Source organism: Canis aureus, chromosome 16 (genome assembly GCF_053574225.1).
Source record: "Canis aureus isolate CA01 chromosome 16, VMU_Caureus_v.1.0, whole genome shotgun sequence".
Taxonomy (NCBI): domain Eukaryota; kingdom Metazoa; phylum Chordata; class Mammalia; order Carnivora; family Canidae; genus Canis; species Canis aureus.
This window is the reverse complement of record NC_135626.1, coordinates 33,960,551-33,976,941: the sequence shown is the minus strand read 5'-3', so window position 1 is coordinate 33,976,941 and position 16,391 is coordinate 33,960,551. Positions and strand designations below refer to the sequence as shown.

At 42.0% G+C, this 16,391-nt stretch overlaps 1 long non-coding RNA gene across 2 annotated transcripts in view; it reads left to right on the top strand.

The window, feature by feature from the left end:
• The window catches only part of LOC144285319 (uncharacterized), a 122,350-nt gene that overhangs the window by 45,713 nt on the left and 60,246 nt on the right, over nucleotides 1-16,391 (top strand). For both annotated transcript variants that reach the window (XR_013353628.1, XR_013353627.1), the window contains exons 4-5: nucleotides 1,091-1,219; nucleotides 1,512-1,675. This is a non-coding gene — a long non-coding RNA (uncharacterized LOC144285319). The remainder of the gene's footprint in view (nucleotides 1-1,090; nucleotides 1,220-1,511; nucleotides 1,676-16,391) is intronic.

Sequence of the window (16,391 nt, the reverse complement as noted above, 5' to 3'; positions counted from 1 at the left end):
TCTGCCTTTGATGTAATACTGTCATGGGAGACAGGATTTCTCCCTTAAAGGGCAGAGTGATGGACAGGGCCCAGGGCAAGGCCTTTAATACAGCATTAATTATGCCTGCTATTTGTATGGTGCTTTTAAATTTCCCAAATAATTCCATGCAATATGTTTGCTGCATTAAGCTGAATGAGATGGGATCTCTGATAATCTGGAAGTTGACATGCATCCATGCCCATTATGATAATTTTGGAAGAAGTCACTGACTCTGATGAGGTTTGGCACATCAGCTTCAACTTGTGGGGTGGCTTATTATTTCAAAACAAAATGGCAGCAAGTATGTTCCTGTGACTGCACTGGAACAGGGCCACAGTCCAGAGAACCATAGAGGAACATACCAGAGCTGGCTTCCTCTTAGTGAGAGATGGCGAGCAGGGTAGAGCTGAGAATTGCCTTTGATGTAGAAGGGAGACAAGAACTTCCTGGCACAGGGAGTCGGCAGAGGGTCAGTCCCCACCACTGGTGATCTCTTTTCTCTCTAACCCTACCAGCATTTCATCTGGCTCTCTCTCTCTCTCTCTGGCAACAGAGGGGGGCTACTGGTACCCTTAGTTCTGAAGGGGTGGGCTGAGGGAACACTGTTGCCAGAACCTGACAGGGGCTAGCCTGGGAAAGAGGGGGGCAGCCATTGCCAGATTCACCACGCAGAGAGTAAGTGGGGTTGGACTGGTAGGAAGTAAATAATCTGACCTCACCCCTCACTCAAGCCTTCCAGTCTCCTGCTGGTACTTGCATTGGTTGGGTGATGATCTCAAAGACAGAGATCGAGCCCAGGTCAGCCTCCATCATGCAGAACAGGATAGAGAAGGGCAGGGAATGGATCTGGGGTGGGGGAGATAAATGGAGAAAACCAACATTAAGCTGCTCTAGATGCTTTATTAGTTAGAAGAGGCAATAATCCTCCTTTTTTTGCTCAAGCCAGGTTTGGGTGGCTATTCTATCATTTATACTGCGAAAGTCCCATGTGCAACATGATGCTTGCTAGCTAGCTATTGTAGTTGGTGGTTATAGCACTGCCCTTCATCCACAGTTTTGCTCTCTATAGTTTCAGTTACCTGTGGTCAGCCGTGGTCCAGAAGCAGGTGATCTTCCTTCTGACTTATTGTCAGAAGATCAGAAGTGGCCTAATGCTACATCACGATGCCTAGTCATTCAGCTTGCCTTGTCTCATCAGGTAGGCATTTTATTTTCTCACATTCTCATAAGAAGAAGGGTGAGTATAGTATAATAAGGTATTTTGAGAGTGAGAGACTGCATTCACATAACTTTTATTACAATTACAATATGTTGTTATAATAATTCTATTTTATTATTAGTTAATTGTTTTTAATCTCTTACTGTGTCAGATTTATAAATCAAACTTTATTATAGGTATGTATGTAGAGGAAAAACATAGTATTTATAGGATTTGGTACTATCCATGGTTTAAATCTTTTTTTTTAAAATTTTTTATTTATTTATGATAGTCACAGAGAGAGAGAGGCAGAGACACAGGCAGAGGGAGAAGCAGGCTCCATGCACCGGGAGCCCGACGTGGGATTCGATCCTGGGTCTCCAGGATCGCGCCCTGGGCCAAAGGCAGGCGCTAAACCGCTGCGCCACCCAGGGATCCCACTATCCATGGTTTGAGGTAGGTTTCATCTTCCCAACTGTGTATTCTCGACGAAGTGTCTGGCACAGCATATCTAAGCACTCAGTAAGTGCTTGCTGAAGTGAATCAGACTGACTCCTAGGGCAGAGAAAATAGCTTATCCAAAGACACAAGGCACATTTACCATGTATACCACGATAGCAGGAAGTGTGGGTGTTGGAATGGGTGGTGCTTAGCTGCACCAGGAGGGCAACCTGGGCTGCTTCACTCCTGCCATGAAGGCAGAGAACACTTTGACTCCTTGAAGAATAGTTTGGGCAAGAGTGCAGGAGGGTGGGAGGGAGTGAGGAGAAGAGTATCCGTGCTCCATCTCATCCAGTCTATGGGGAGTAATTCAGCCACATGGACCCTAATGGGCAGTAAAGCCAAGGTGGAATTTCACAGGGACAATGAAGTGTTCAGCAGGAAAAACTAGAGCAGAACCTCAATGTTAAAAGAGCCCATAGAAGAGGTGCCTGGGTGTCTCAGTGGTTGAGCATCTGCCTTAGGCTCAGGTCATGATTCTGGGGTCCCGGGATTGAGTCCCGCGTTGGGCTCCCTGCATGGAGCCTGCTTCTCCCTTTGCCTGTGTCTCTGCCTCTCTCTGTGTGTCTCTCATGAATAAATAAATATATATATATATTTTAAAGAGCCCATGGAAATCATCTCATGGAATCCTCAACATGTGAAGCTGTCAGGGTGGGATTGGGGTGGGAGGGCAGGCTGAATGACTGTCAAGGACTGGCATAGAGTTGACGATCTGGTATAACATGCTAATACTTGAGGAGAAAAAGAAATTGCAAGCCAGGGTGAAAAGATTCAAGGAAGGGTTCTGATTGGCCTGGCTGGCTCCTATATCCATCATTCTATTAGTCACAGAGGACCAGGAGATCTCCTGCTTCTTTCTGCACCACTTATCAGAAGTGGTGAGGGAAGGGGAGCTGGGAAGACATAAACTATGGATTCTGTTTTGTACCATCTCAGTCAATCTGGAGGCAGTATCTATAGCTTGTTTTTTGCAGACAGAGTGGCAGAGATTGCATACCAGAGAGGGCAGTCTGTGGTTTTAAGGGACCATGAAATGCTACAGGCAAGAGAGATGTGGGACATTCTAAAACAGTTGGCTAGAAAGTGCCAAGGAACACAGTCAAACCCTGACTACATTTTTGGCATTCAAATTAGTATGCCCCGAGGCAGTGTTTCTCCAAGTGTGGTCTGGGGATCCCTGGGGGCCTCTGAGACCCTTTCAGAGAGTCCTCATGGTCAAAACTATTTTTATAAGACTATCAGATGTCATTTGCTTATGTCACTCCCATTCTCTCACAAATGTACAGTGGAGAACGAGAGAGAGAGATGTTCCAAGGGAGTGGCTGGCATGTGATAAAGCTACACATTGATTGTAGAAGCAGGGATGAGAACCCTGCTATCCTGTGAAGCCAGACATCAAAGGGATCTGCAAAAATGTAAAACAGGGCTGCTCTACTCATTCTTTTCTGTTTTGTTTCAAAAGTAGTGATTTTACATAAAAATAAATTATTTATGTTAACCATGAAATGGATTCCTTTTTGTAATTTTTGAGATTAATTGATATATAACTATTTTCAAAAATTCTCAGTTTTAGTTTCTAATATAGTATTAACAGATATAACCCATATGAACAAAAGCTTTTTGGAGTCCTCATTAATTTATAACAGTGTAGAGGGGTTCTGGGACCAAAGAATTTAAGAATCGTTGCCTTAAATTCGTGTTAAATCCCTGGATGAACAAGGGAGGAGAATTCATGTTTTTCCAGTTTGCATTTTGTTGCAGGCAGTTTGTTTTAATGTTGAGGTTATACTGAACAAACAGTAATACTTGCCATCCTGCGGAAAGAGTCCATGCAGGGAGTCATGGAAAGATCATGCGTGGAATTTGGGCAGACCCTCTTTTTTTTTTTTTTTTTTTTAAGATTTTATTAATTCAGAAGAGACACACGGAGAGGCAGAGACACAGGCAGAGGGAGAAGCAGGCTCCCTGAGGGGAGCCTGATGTGGGACTCGAGCCCGGGACCCGGGGATCACGACATGAACCAAAGGCAGACGCTCGACCACTGAGCCACCCAGGCCTGGGCAGACCCTCTTGTCTTTAACTTCTTGTTCCTTTGCTGGGGTGTGTGTGGGGGAACAGATCATGATGAAATTTCTTATTGTTTCTGAATTGTAATTGCTCATCGCTAAAATGTGGATGGTAACAGGTGCCCATCTCACGGGGATTTTGCGAAGGTGAAATGAGATGTTTATGAAAGCATCTAACCCATTGCCAGGTAGTAACAGGTGCTTCATAAATATTAGTCCCTTTTTTTTTTTCCTCTTAGGTGATTCAAAGGATCGGTCACTTCAGAGTTGCCAGTAAGAGTTCTTGTCCTCTGTGGTTCTCAAAGACAGTTCTGATAGTTATAGTCTGATAGAGACAGTTAGTCTCCTGTCTCTGAAGGATCAATTCATTGGCTCATGGGACCTTTCTTTTTACAAGGCCAGTGCCACTGAATGATATTTTCTGGATTTGCTTACTCTTGGTGGGTACAGTGAGGCCGCAAGGGAGAAATTTACATATGGATGCATTTTACACAAACACCTTGTGGTCCTCTGTCTTTGGGATCCATATTGGCCTGGAAGGGAGGGGAAAAACCTCCCAGAAAGTTACCTAGCAACTGTTGGAGTTCAGGTGAAATCTGCTAATTAGATTGGTATGAAGTGTGGCTGGCAAGGGATTGCCTAGCAACCAGCAGCCTCCTGGACCTCTACTGCAGATTTTGGTGGAGGGGCACCCATCGCCTCCGGAAGGGCTTCCCCAGCGTTGCTGACTCATGGGAAATTTCAACCAAATCGAGCCACCCTGACAGTTGCTTTCTGGTTCTCTCCAACTCTTTCTCCTACCCTATTCCCCTTTCTCTGTTTTTCTTTTCATCAAACAATCAACCTGGCAGCTAGAAGAAAGTTGGAATTTGGGTAGGGGGCAAGGAGCAAAGCCTCGTGGAAAGAGCATGAATTCTGGAGCCAAGGAACTATGGGCCTCAAACCCATTGTGCCACTTACTGGGTCTGCCAGTTAGATAAGCGGCCTCATCTCTCTGAGTTTTTCATCTGTGAAACAGGACATAACAGAGCCAGGCTCAGAAGGCTATGGGGAGCTTTATATTAACTAAGACCCAGACTAACTGGCACATGGTGAGACTCACTAAACCTTTCTTCCTGCCCCTCCCTCTCTTTGCAAATTAGATATTCCTGACTCTGTAGGGAATCAATCAGAAGGATTTAAATATTAGAAACACACGCCTAAGCCATAAACACTAGAGAGGAGTAGACTGCACTTATTCACACATAAGACTATATTTTATATAAATCTATTGGGAACCACTCCTCCTGCCAGTTCTTCTAAACTGGAGCTCCAGAAGTAGAAAAAGAGAACAAAATACATTGGTGAAGGTTGGATTTTGTTAATATTGTTTTGTTTTTAATCATCGTGCCCATAGAAGATGCTATTAGATCATGAATCTGCTTGCATCAGAAGCATTTGGATGCTGTGGTAGACAGAAGAATGGTCCTGGAAGAAGTCCACGTCCTAATCCCCACAATCTGTATAGGTTTCTTTATGCAGTGAAAGGAATTTTGCAGATGTGATTAAGCTAAGGATCTTGAGAAGATTACTTGGATTGTCATCAGTGTCCTTATAAGGGAAAGAGGAGGAAGGAGAGGGGAGGACAGAAGGTGCTACCCTGCTGGTTCTGAAGAATGAAAGGGTCACAAGTCAAGGAATGTGGTGGCCTCTAAAAGCTAGAGAGGGGAACCAATTCTCCCCTATAGCTTCTGAAAGGAATCCAGCTCCATTTATGACTAGCCTGGTGAGAGTCATTTTGGACTCTCCATTTCTGCAATCGTAAGATAATAAATTTATGTTGCTTTTAAGCTAAGCTTATGATAATTTGTCACAGCAGCAATAGGAAACTAATAAGGTGACTTTGAGAGTTTGGGGGGCTCAGACATCTGGAAACATGACCCCGCTGTGCTCCCACACTTGCCCTTGACTAGTCGAGACAGGTTGATTCTTTCCTCTGAAGCTGTTTTTTGTAAACCTATTTATTGAAGGTATTGGACTAAACAGGCATCTCTCCTGGGTCTCTTCTAGTGTGACTTTTGTATGGCTCTGTGCTCTGGGAGTGTCTAGTGGAGACAGTTGCAGTGCATAACTAAAAATGTTGCTAGGTTCTTTCGGGGGCTTGTGTTCACTCAACAAACTGGTACTTAATAGGTGCCAGGTGCTGTGCTAATTGCGGGAATATAAAGACAAATAACCTGTTTCTGCTCTTGTAGAAATCAGAGTCCAGTGGGAAAGGGAGACAGGAGGGTAAGACACAGGTGGCTAGGTCAGGGGAGTCACGGGTGGGGGGTCGGGGGCTGGGTTAAGGCGGTGTGAAGGTGGCAGCAAGGCTGCCCTGAAGGGGTAAACATGAGGTTTGTTTAGCAGGAGGGGAGAGGAGGGAGGTGTGCTCCCATAGAGCCTGTGCAAGGCAGGGAGACGTGGGTGCTGGCTGTGCGGATGTCCGCAGAGGAAACCCAGCTGGATGCGTGTGGGAGGGAGCTGTGTGTTCAGGCTGGGATGGAAGGCAGGAGTCAGAGCCTGGAGGACATCATAAGTCACACTCAGGGCAGCGGGGAGCCTCTAAAAGCTTTCCATGGGGCCTGGCAAGATATCCTTCATGTGCTGTGATCATTTTTCACTTTGATGTTTTCAAACTAGAGAGACTATGGGGTAAAGAGACTTGCCAACACATTTCTATTCCATTGTAGATATTAAAGAATGTGAAGACCTAGAGAAAAATATGTTAAAGCATTGCCTCTGGAGCTGAAATGCTTGGGTTTAAATTTTGATTCTGTTGCTTGCTAGCTGGGTGCAACCTTGGGCACATTGCTTAGCATTTTGGTGCCTCAGTTTCCTTGTTCGTAAAATGGGATAATAGCAGAATGGCTCCAGAGAATTAAAGGAATATAATAAAACGCTTAAAACATCACCTAGAATATAGCTAGTGTTCTATAAGTCATTGCTATTATAATTTTTGATAGGATCCTACACACTGGGGTCCTTTTGAACATGACCCTCAAAAGCAGTTTGGTGTGAGGGAGGCAATTGTCTTAGACTATGTCCAGGGGCCTCATTACTGTGTATGGTATGATTACCAGAGTGATCCCTGTTAAAATACCTATTCTCTTTTAACTGTTTGGCAGCAAAGACTCCAAAGAGACATTAAAGTGACACTCTGGGATATTTCTGGAATGTTCTCTCTAGGTGCCCTCTGGTGCTCCCACCTGGATAGTCCTGCCAGGATAGCCCAAAGCAAAACTTAGGTGAAAGCCAAGCTCATCTTTGGCTTCCTGTACTGTCTGTTGAGTGGGTCTACCAGGCTGTTTGACCTCAGGCAAGGCACTCCACCTCTTAGGCTTAGCTTTCTCACTCATGAACAGGGGATAATGATAACACTGCTTTCACCTAACTCAAAGAACCATCATCCACTGTATTAGTTCCTATTGCTGTGTGCCAAGTTATACCAAAATGTAGTGGTTAAAAAAAAAACCAAGCATTTATTATCTCTGGGTTTCTCTGTTGGCTGGGAATCTGGACCCAGCTGAGCTGGGTGGCTCTGGTTTTGAGTCTCTCATGAGGTTTCCGTTAAGCTATAGACCAAGGTTACAGTCATCTCAAGGCTCAACAGGGGCTGGAGAATCTGCTTTCCAGATCATTCACACAGCCTTGGTTCCTGTTTTCATCTGTAGGGCTCCATAACAAAATACCACAGGCCAGCGGCTTAAATAGCAGAAATTTATTTTCTCACAATTCTGTGGGTTGCAAGTCTAAGATCAAGGGGCCAGCAGGTCTGCTTTTTTCTATGGCCTCTCTCCTTGGCTTGTAGATGGTCACCTTCTTGCTGTGTCCTCACATGGCTTTTTCTCGGTGCGTGTGAATCCCTGGTATCCCAGCAGTCATATTGGATTCGGGCTCCACCTTTATTATTATTATTTAACCTTAATGACCTCTTTGAAGACTCTATCTTCAAGTATAGGCAGACCGCGGGTCAGGGCTTCAAGCCTTGAATCTTGGGGAAACACAATCCAGTCTGTAACAGTTCCTTACAACATGGACCTCTCCATAAGCTCCCTCAGTGTCCTCACTACATGGCAGCTGGGGATCCTCGAGGGTCAGAAAGTATACACCCCGGCCACAGTCTTTTTATGACCTGATCTTGGAGGACCTGATCCTGTCACTTCTGCTGTATCCTGATTGTTAGAACCGAGTCACTCAGTTCTGCCCACACTCAAGGAGGGGAGACCACAGGAGGAGGGGTCACCAGGGCCAGCATAGAGGCTGTCAGTCATTTGTTCATACAACAAAAATTTACTGAGTGCCTACTCTGTCCCTTGGTGCAGCAACAGCAAATAAGACACATGAGATTCTGTACCTCCTAGAGCTTGCACTCTGGTAGGAAAGATAAGCTCCATATCTATAGTTATCTAGAGAAATATCTAGATCTAGAGCTACTTCTGGAGAAGTAGATATAGATAGGGATCTATCTGTATTCAGGGTCAGGTAGTGATTGGTGCTCTGCAGGAATATAGAGCAGGATGGGGATGGTCGAATGGAGAGAGATGTATCTACTGATGTGGGCATGGGAGTCTCTTATTGGGGTGACAGAGGCTGGCAGTGAGGGAAAAGTGGATATCTGGGGGGAAGAGCCTGTGCTATTTTGCTGTACAAATGAAACAAAATCACATCTGAGAAAGTACCCCATCAATGGAGAAGTGTCATGCAACTGGTATTATTGGTATTATTATTATTATTATTATTATTATTATTGGCAGTTTTTGCTGCTCGCCCACTCATGTCTGCTTCTTCCAATCTGCCTTGTTAAGAGATTAGCTAATAAATGTTTAGAAGGTTATATGTCCGGAGTTATTGCTTTTTTTTTCCCCCTGTAGAGGGAATATCTTTGTTGTTTCTTCTGATTACATAGTGATATAGTGTATATATTGTAAACAAAATCCAAACAATATAGGCAGTTAAACTGTCAGAAGAATTCTGTGACCAAGAATTAGGCTTTGACTCAGAGAAATAAAATGTACTGAATGCTGCTGATCCTGGGTGCTGTTTAGGTGGAACATCACAGATGAGCTCCCCTACACTGACAAATGGGGCAAGGGGTGCTCTTGTGCCCCATGTCCACAGGGTTGGGATGCAGACCAGGGTCCCCATCCATGCTGGTTTCCTCTAAATGGTGCTATTCTTGCTGAATAGATATTGGTGAGTAGATGTCTACATTGGTAGATGTTATTTTGAGCAGAGGTGGGCAGGGACTTGCCAATTCCCCTTAGCATTGATCTTCTGTCCTCAGCCAGTCTCTGCTTTTCCTGAAAGGGAGATCAGAGGAAATCCCAGCACAGTGTTTATAGTTCACATTCTGTTTTCTGACTCAGATGGCCTAATGGGTGTTTTCCCTGTTAAGGTGTTTTCTGTTAGGGCAGCCTGGGTGGCTCAGTGGTTTAGCGCCGCCTTCAGCCCAGGGCGTGATCCTGGAGACCCAGGATAGAGTCCCATGTTGGGCTCCCTGCATGGAGCCTGTTTCTCCCTCTGCCTGTATCTGTGCCTCTCTCTCTCTCTGTGTTTCTCATGAATGAATAAATAAAATCTTAAAAAAAGATTATCCTATTGTAAAAAAAGATGTTTTCTGTTATTGTTCATAGAAAAAAAACAGAAGAGGAATTCCTTAATGAGGAGGGTGTCATCACACTACTTGATGTGTGTGATCTCCATCTCCATGTACAATGCACATCATTAAAATATGAGACCAAACAATAGGGCAAGAAGACTTGACTCTTCCAAATCATCTGGGCTCTCTGCCACCAGTTCCTTTCTTTAGAAACAATATAATTAACATTTCTTGAGCATGTACTGGTGTGCCAGGCACGACTCTAAACCCTTTTTAGGAATTAATTAATCAAATCTTAGATAAATGCCTACAGATGGAATGCCTGAACTAGAGGGTAGATATATGTTTAACTTTTTAAGAAACTGCCAACCATTTTTCCAAACTGAATATCCCATTTTACATCTCACCAGCAACATATGAGAATCATAGTTACTTTTCAGGTGCTGTCAATCATTTTCATTTTACCAAGTTTAGTGTGTGTGGAATGGTATTTCATCATGGTTTTAGTTTCCCTGAGGACTAATGATACTGAATATTTTTACATGTGCTTATTATTTGTGTAAAATTCATTTTCAAATCTTTCTTATAATTAAATAATTAATTTGGGGGTGCCTGGTTGCTCAGTCAGTTGAGCATCCAGCTCTTGATTTCAGCTCACATCATGATCTCAGGGTCCTGAGATTGAGTCCCATCTTGGGCTCTGTGCTCAGTACAGAGTCTGCTTGTCCCTCTCTGTCCCCCCACTTGCTTTCATGCTTTCCCTTTCTCTCTCAAATAATAAATACATACATACAATCTAAAAAAAAATTAAGGCTATGAATTTTCCTCTGGGTATGGGTATAGCCATATCCCAAAGAGATTAAAAAGAAGTGGTCTATTTTTTTTTTGGCCCTAAATTTTATTTCTAAAAAAATAAATTGTTATTTTATTTTATTTCTAAATTGTTTCATTTCCTAAGTTATTTAAAGAATCATTTCCAGGTTTACTCAGTGGTTAAAACTTTTTGCTTGTTTCTCTTTAAATTATTTGCTTCTGAATTTATGACATTGTAGTCAATGAACATGACCTGCAAATATTAACTTTTGAGAAGAAACATATAGTTACGGGCAAGTACATGATCACTATTTTTCAATCTTCTATAGACATGAAGAATATTTTCTTTTTTAACAAAGTGTACATGGTTCTCTTTCTACATCTCTTTTAAATCAAGATTGATAATTATGTTGCTAAAATAATTTATATACTTATTCCTTTTTTGTCTATGTAAAGAAAAAAATTGAAGAGAGTTGTTTTAGACTGTCTGGCTATGCTTTTCTTTCTCTTTTACTGAATTCTCTCTGCATTTCTAAGAGCTGTTGCCTTCAATATTGCTTACTACATACATTTTCTTTTTTAAAAATTTTTTAAAATTTTTTATTTATTTATGATAGTCACAGAATGAGAGAGAGAGAGAGAGAGAGAGAGAGGCAGAGGGAGAAGCAGGCTCCATGCACCGGGAGCCCAATGTGGGATTCGATCCTGGGTCTCCAGGATCACGCCCTGGGCCAAAGGCAGGCGCCAAACCGCTGCGCCACCCAGGGATCCCCATACATTTTCATATACTTATTATTTATAACTTTTTCATGGAGTGACTGTCATTTATAATATCCTCCTTTAAACTGTTTAGATTCTTGGTCTAACATTTTATCTTCAGCCCTTTAATATTTCTACCCCTGTTTATTTCTGTTTGCTTTACTCAATATCTGTTTGCTCAGCCAATGTTTCTCGACTTCACTGTGTCATTTTGTTTTAGGCTCATCTCATCTCTTTTAAAGATTTTTATTTATTTATTAATTTATTTGAGGGAGGAGTGGGAGGAACAGAGGGAGAGTGACAAGCAGACTCCCTGCTGACTACAGAGCTGAGATCAGGACTTGAGCCAAAATCAAGAGTTGGGCACTTAACCTACTGAGCCACTCAAGCACCCCGTAGGTTCACCTCTTTTAAATAACACATAATTCCATTTTTATTTTTCAAATCTGTTCTAAGGATCTTGACTTTCTTTTTTAAAGATTTTATTTATTCACTCATGAGAGACAGACAGAGAAAGAGAGAGAGGCAGAGACACAGGCAGAGGGAGAAACAGGCTCCACGCAGGAAGCCCCACGTGGGACTCGATTCCAGGTCTCCAGGATCACACTCTGGGCTGAAGGCGGCGCTTAACCGCTGAGCCACCCAGGCTGCCCAATCTTGACTTTTTTTTATAGCAGAATTCACCTCTCTTACATTTATTTGGCATCCAGGATGTGTGGTCTTATTCTTGCTGTTTAGTTTTATGCTATTTGTTATATATTTTTTTGTTTCCTCATTTCCCCATTATTTGTATTTATTAAATTAATGAAATATTCTTTTTTTTCTTCTTCTTTCTAGTTGGAAATTGGAAGTTCTTTATTTATTTATTTATTTATTTAATAATAAATTTATTTTTTATTGGTGTTCACTTTGCCAGCATACAGCATAACACCCAGTGCTCATCCCCTCAAGTGCCGCCCTCAGTGCTCCTCACCCATTCACCCCACCCCCCTCCCTCCTCCCCTTCCACTACCCCTAGTTTGTTTCCCAGAGTTAGGAGTCTCTATGTTCTGTCTCCCTTTCTGATATTTCCCACACATTTCTTCTCCCTTCCCTTCTATTCCCTTTCACTATTATTTATATTCCCCAAATGAATGAGAACATATAATGTTTGTCCTTCTCCGACTGACTTACTTCACTCAGCATAATACCCTCCAGTTCCATCTACGTTGAAGCAAATGGTGGGTATTTGTCATTTCTAATAGCTGAGTAATATTCCATTGTATACATAGACCACATCTTCTTTATCCATTCATCTTTCGATGGACACCGAGGCTCCTTCCACAGTTTGGCTATCGTGGCCATTGCTGCTAGAAACATCGGGGTGCAGGTGTCCCGGTGTTTCATTGCATCTGTATCTTTGGGGTAAATCCCCAACAGTGCAATTGCTGGGTTGTAGGGCAGGTCTATTTTTAACTCTTTGAGGAACCTCCACACAGTTTTCCAGAGTGGCTGCACCAGTTCACATTCCCACCAACAGTGCAAGAGGGTTCCCCTTTCTCCACATCCTCTCCAACATTTGTGGTTTCCTGCCTTGTTAATGTTCCCCATTCTGACTGGTGTGAGGTGGTATCTCATTGTGGTTTTGATTTGTATTTCCCTGATGGCAAGTGATGCTGAGCATTTTCTCCTGTGCCTGTTGGACATGTCTATGTCTTCCTCTGTGAGATTTCTCTTCATGTCTTTTGCCCATTTCATGATTGGATTGTTTGTTTCTTTGGTGTTGAGTTTAATAAGTTCTTTATAGATCTTGGAAACTAGCCCTTTATCTGATACGTCATTTGCAAATATTTTCTCCCATTCTGTAGGTTGTCTTTTAGTTTTGCTGACTGTATCCTTTGCTGTGCAAAAGCTTCTTATCTTGATGAAGTCCCAATAATTCATTTTTGCTTTTGTGTCTTTTGCCTTCGTGGATGTATCTTGCAAGAAGTTACTGTGGCCAAGTTCAAAAAGGGTGTTGCCTGTGCTCTCCTCTAGGATTTTGATGGAATCTTGTCTCACATTTAGATCTTTCATCCATTTTGAGTTTATCTTTGTGTATGGTGAAAGGGAGTGGTCTAGTTTCATTCTTCTGCATGTGGATGTCCAATTTTCCCAGCACCATTTATTGAAGAGACTGTCTTTCTTCCAGTGGATAGTCTTTCCTCCTTTATCGAATATTAGTTGACCAGAAAGTTCAGGGTCTACTTCTGGGTTCTCTATTCTGTTCCATTGATCTATGTGTCTGTTTTTGTGCCAGTACCACACTGTTTTGATGACCACAGCTTTGTAGTACAACCTGAAATCTGGCATTGTGATGCCCCCAGATATGGTAAAATTCTTTTTAAAATTTTTAAAATTCTTTTTTAAAATTCCCCTGGCTATTCGGGGTCTTTTCTGATTCCACACAAATCTTAAAATAATTTGTTCTAACTCTCTGAAGAAAGTCCATGGTATTTTGATAGGGATTGCATTAAACGTGTAAATTGCCCTGGGTAACATTGACATTTTCACAATATTAATTCTGCCAATCCATGAGCATGGAATGTTTTTCCATCTCTTTGTGTCTTCCTCAATTTCTTTCAGAAGTGTTCTATAGTTTTCAGGGTATAGATCCTTTACCTCTCTGGTTAGGTTTATTCCTAGGTATCTTATGCTTTTGGGTGCAATTGTAAATGGGATTGACTCCTTAATTTCTCTTTCTTCAGTCTCATTGTTAGTGTATAGAAATGCCATTGATTTCTGAGCATTGATTTTGTATCCTGCCACGCTACCGAATTGCTGTGTGAGTTCTAGCAATCTTGGGGTGGAGGCTTTTGGGTTTTCTATGTAGAGTATCATGTCATCGGCAAAGAGGGAGAGTTTGACTTCTTCTTTGCCAATTTGAATGCCTTTAATGTCTTTTTGTTGTCTGATTGCTGAGGCTAGGACTTCCAGTACTATGTTGAATAGCAGTGGTGAGAGTGGACATCCCTGTCTTGTTCCTGATCTTAGGGGAAAGGCTCCCAGTGCTTCCCCACTGAGAATGATATTTGCTGTGGGCTTTTCATAGATGGCTTTTAAGATGTCGAGGAATGTTCCCTCTATCCCTACACTCTGAAGAGTTTTGATCAGGAATGGATGCTGTATTTTGTCAAATGCTTTCTTTGCATATGAGAGGATCATTTGGTACTTGGTTTTTCTCTTGCTGATATGATGAATCACACTGATTGTTTTACGACTATTGAACCAGCCTTGTGTCCTGGGGATAAATCCTACTTGGTCATGGTGAATAATTTTCTTAATGTACTGTTGGATCCTATGGGCTAGTATCTTGTTGAGAATTTTTGCATCCATGTTCATCAGGGATATTGGTCTGTAATTCTCCTTTTTGGTGGGGTCTTTGTCTGGTTTTGGAATTAAGGTGATGCTGGCCTCATAGAACGAATTTGGAAGTACTCCATCTCTATCTTTCCAAACAGCTTTAGTAGAATAGGTGTGGTTTCTTCTTTAAACGTTTGATAGAATTCCCCTGGGAAGCCATCTGGCCCTGGACTTTTGTGTCTTGGGAGGTTTTTGATGACTGCTTCAATTTCCTCCCTGGTTATTGGCCTGTTCAGGTTTTCTATTTCTTCCTGTTCCAGTTTTGGTAGTTTGTGGCTTTCCAGGAATGCGTCCATTTCTTCCAGATTGCCTAATTTATTGGCGTATAGCTGTTCATAATATGTTTTTAAAATCGTTTGTATTTCCTTGGTGCTGGTAGTGATCTTTCCTTTCTCATTCATGATTTTATTAATTTGAGTCTTCTCTCTCTTCTTTTAAATAAGGCTGGCTAATGGTTTATCTATCTTATTAATTCTTTCAAAGAACCAACTCCTGGTTTTGTTGATCTGTTCCACAATTCTTCTGGTCTCGATTTCGCTGAGTTCTGCTCGAATCTTAATTAACTCTCTTCTTCTGATGGGTGTAGGATCTATTTGCTGTTTTTTCTCTAGCTCCTTTATGTGTAAGGTTAGCTTTTGTATTTGAGTTCTTTCCAGTTTTTGAATGGGTGCTTGTATTGCGATGTATTTCCCCCTCAGGACTGCTTTTGCTGCGCCCCAAAGATTTTGAATGCTTGTATCTTCATTCTCATTAGTTTCCATGAATCTTTTTAATTCTTCCTTAATTTCCTGGTTGACCCTTTCATCTTTTAGCAGGATGGTCCTTAACCTCCATGTGTTTGAGGTCCTTCCAAACTTCTTGTTGTGATTTAGTTCTAATTTCAAGGCATTATGGTCTGAGAATATGCAGGGGACGATCCCAATCTTTTGGTATTGGTTCAGACCCGATTTGTGACCCAGTATGTGGTCTATTCTGGAGAAAGTTCCATGTGCACTTGAGAAGAATGTGTATTCAGTTGAGTTTGGATGTAAAGTTCTGTAGATATCTGTGAAATCCATCTGGTCCAGTGTATCATTTAAAGCTCTCGTTTCTTTGGAGATGTTGTGCTTAGAAGACCTATCGAGTATAGAAAGAGCTACATTGAAGTCACCAAGTATAAGTGTATTATTATCTAAGTATTTCTTCATTTTGGTTATTAACTGATTTAAATATTTGGGAGCTCCCACATTCGGGGCATATATATTGAGGATTGTTAAGTCCTCTTGTTGGCTAGATCCTTTAAGTATGAGATAGTGTCCCTCTTCATCTCTCACTACAGTCTTCGGGGTAAATTTTAGTTTATCTGATATGAGGATGGCTACCCCTGCTTTCTTTTGAGGACCATTTGAATGGTAAATGGTTCTCCAACCTTTTATTTTCAGGCTGTAGGTGTCCTTCTGTCTAAAATGAGTCTCTTGTAGACAGCAAATAGATGGGTCCTGCTTTTTTATCCAGTTGAAACCCTGCGCCTTTTGATGGGGTCATTAAGCCCGTTCACATTCAGAGTTACTATTGAGAGATATGAGTTTAGTGTCATCATGATATCTATTCAGTCCTTGTTTTTGTGGACTGTTCCACTGAACTTCTTCTTAAAGGGGAATTTTAAGAGTCCCCCTTAAAATTTCTTGCAGAGCTGGTTTGGCGGTCACATATTCTTTTAGTTGCTGCCTGTCTTGGAAGCTCTTTATCTCTCCTTCCATTTTGAATGAGAGCCTTGCTGGATAAAGTATTCTTGGTTGCATGTTCTTCTCCTTTAGGACCCTGAATATATCCTGCCAGCCCTTTCTGGCCTGCCAGGTCTCTGTGGAGAGGTCTGCTGTTACCCTAATACTCCTCCCCATAAAAGTCAGGGATTTCCTGTCTCTTGCTGCTTTAAGGATCTTCTCTTTATCTTTGGAATTTGTAAGCTTAACTATTAGATGTCGAGGTGTTGAACGTTTTTTTTTTTTTTTTTCTCTGAAATTGTGTTTATTATCCTGGTCAAAAGTTA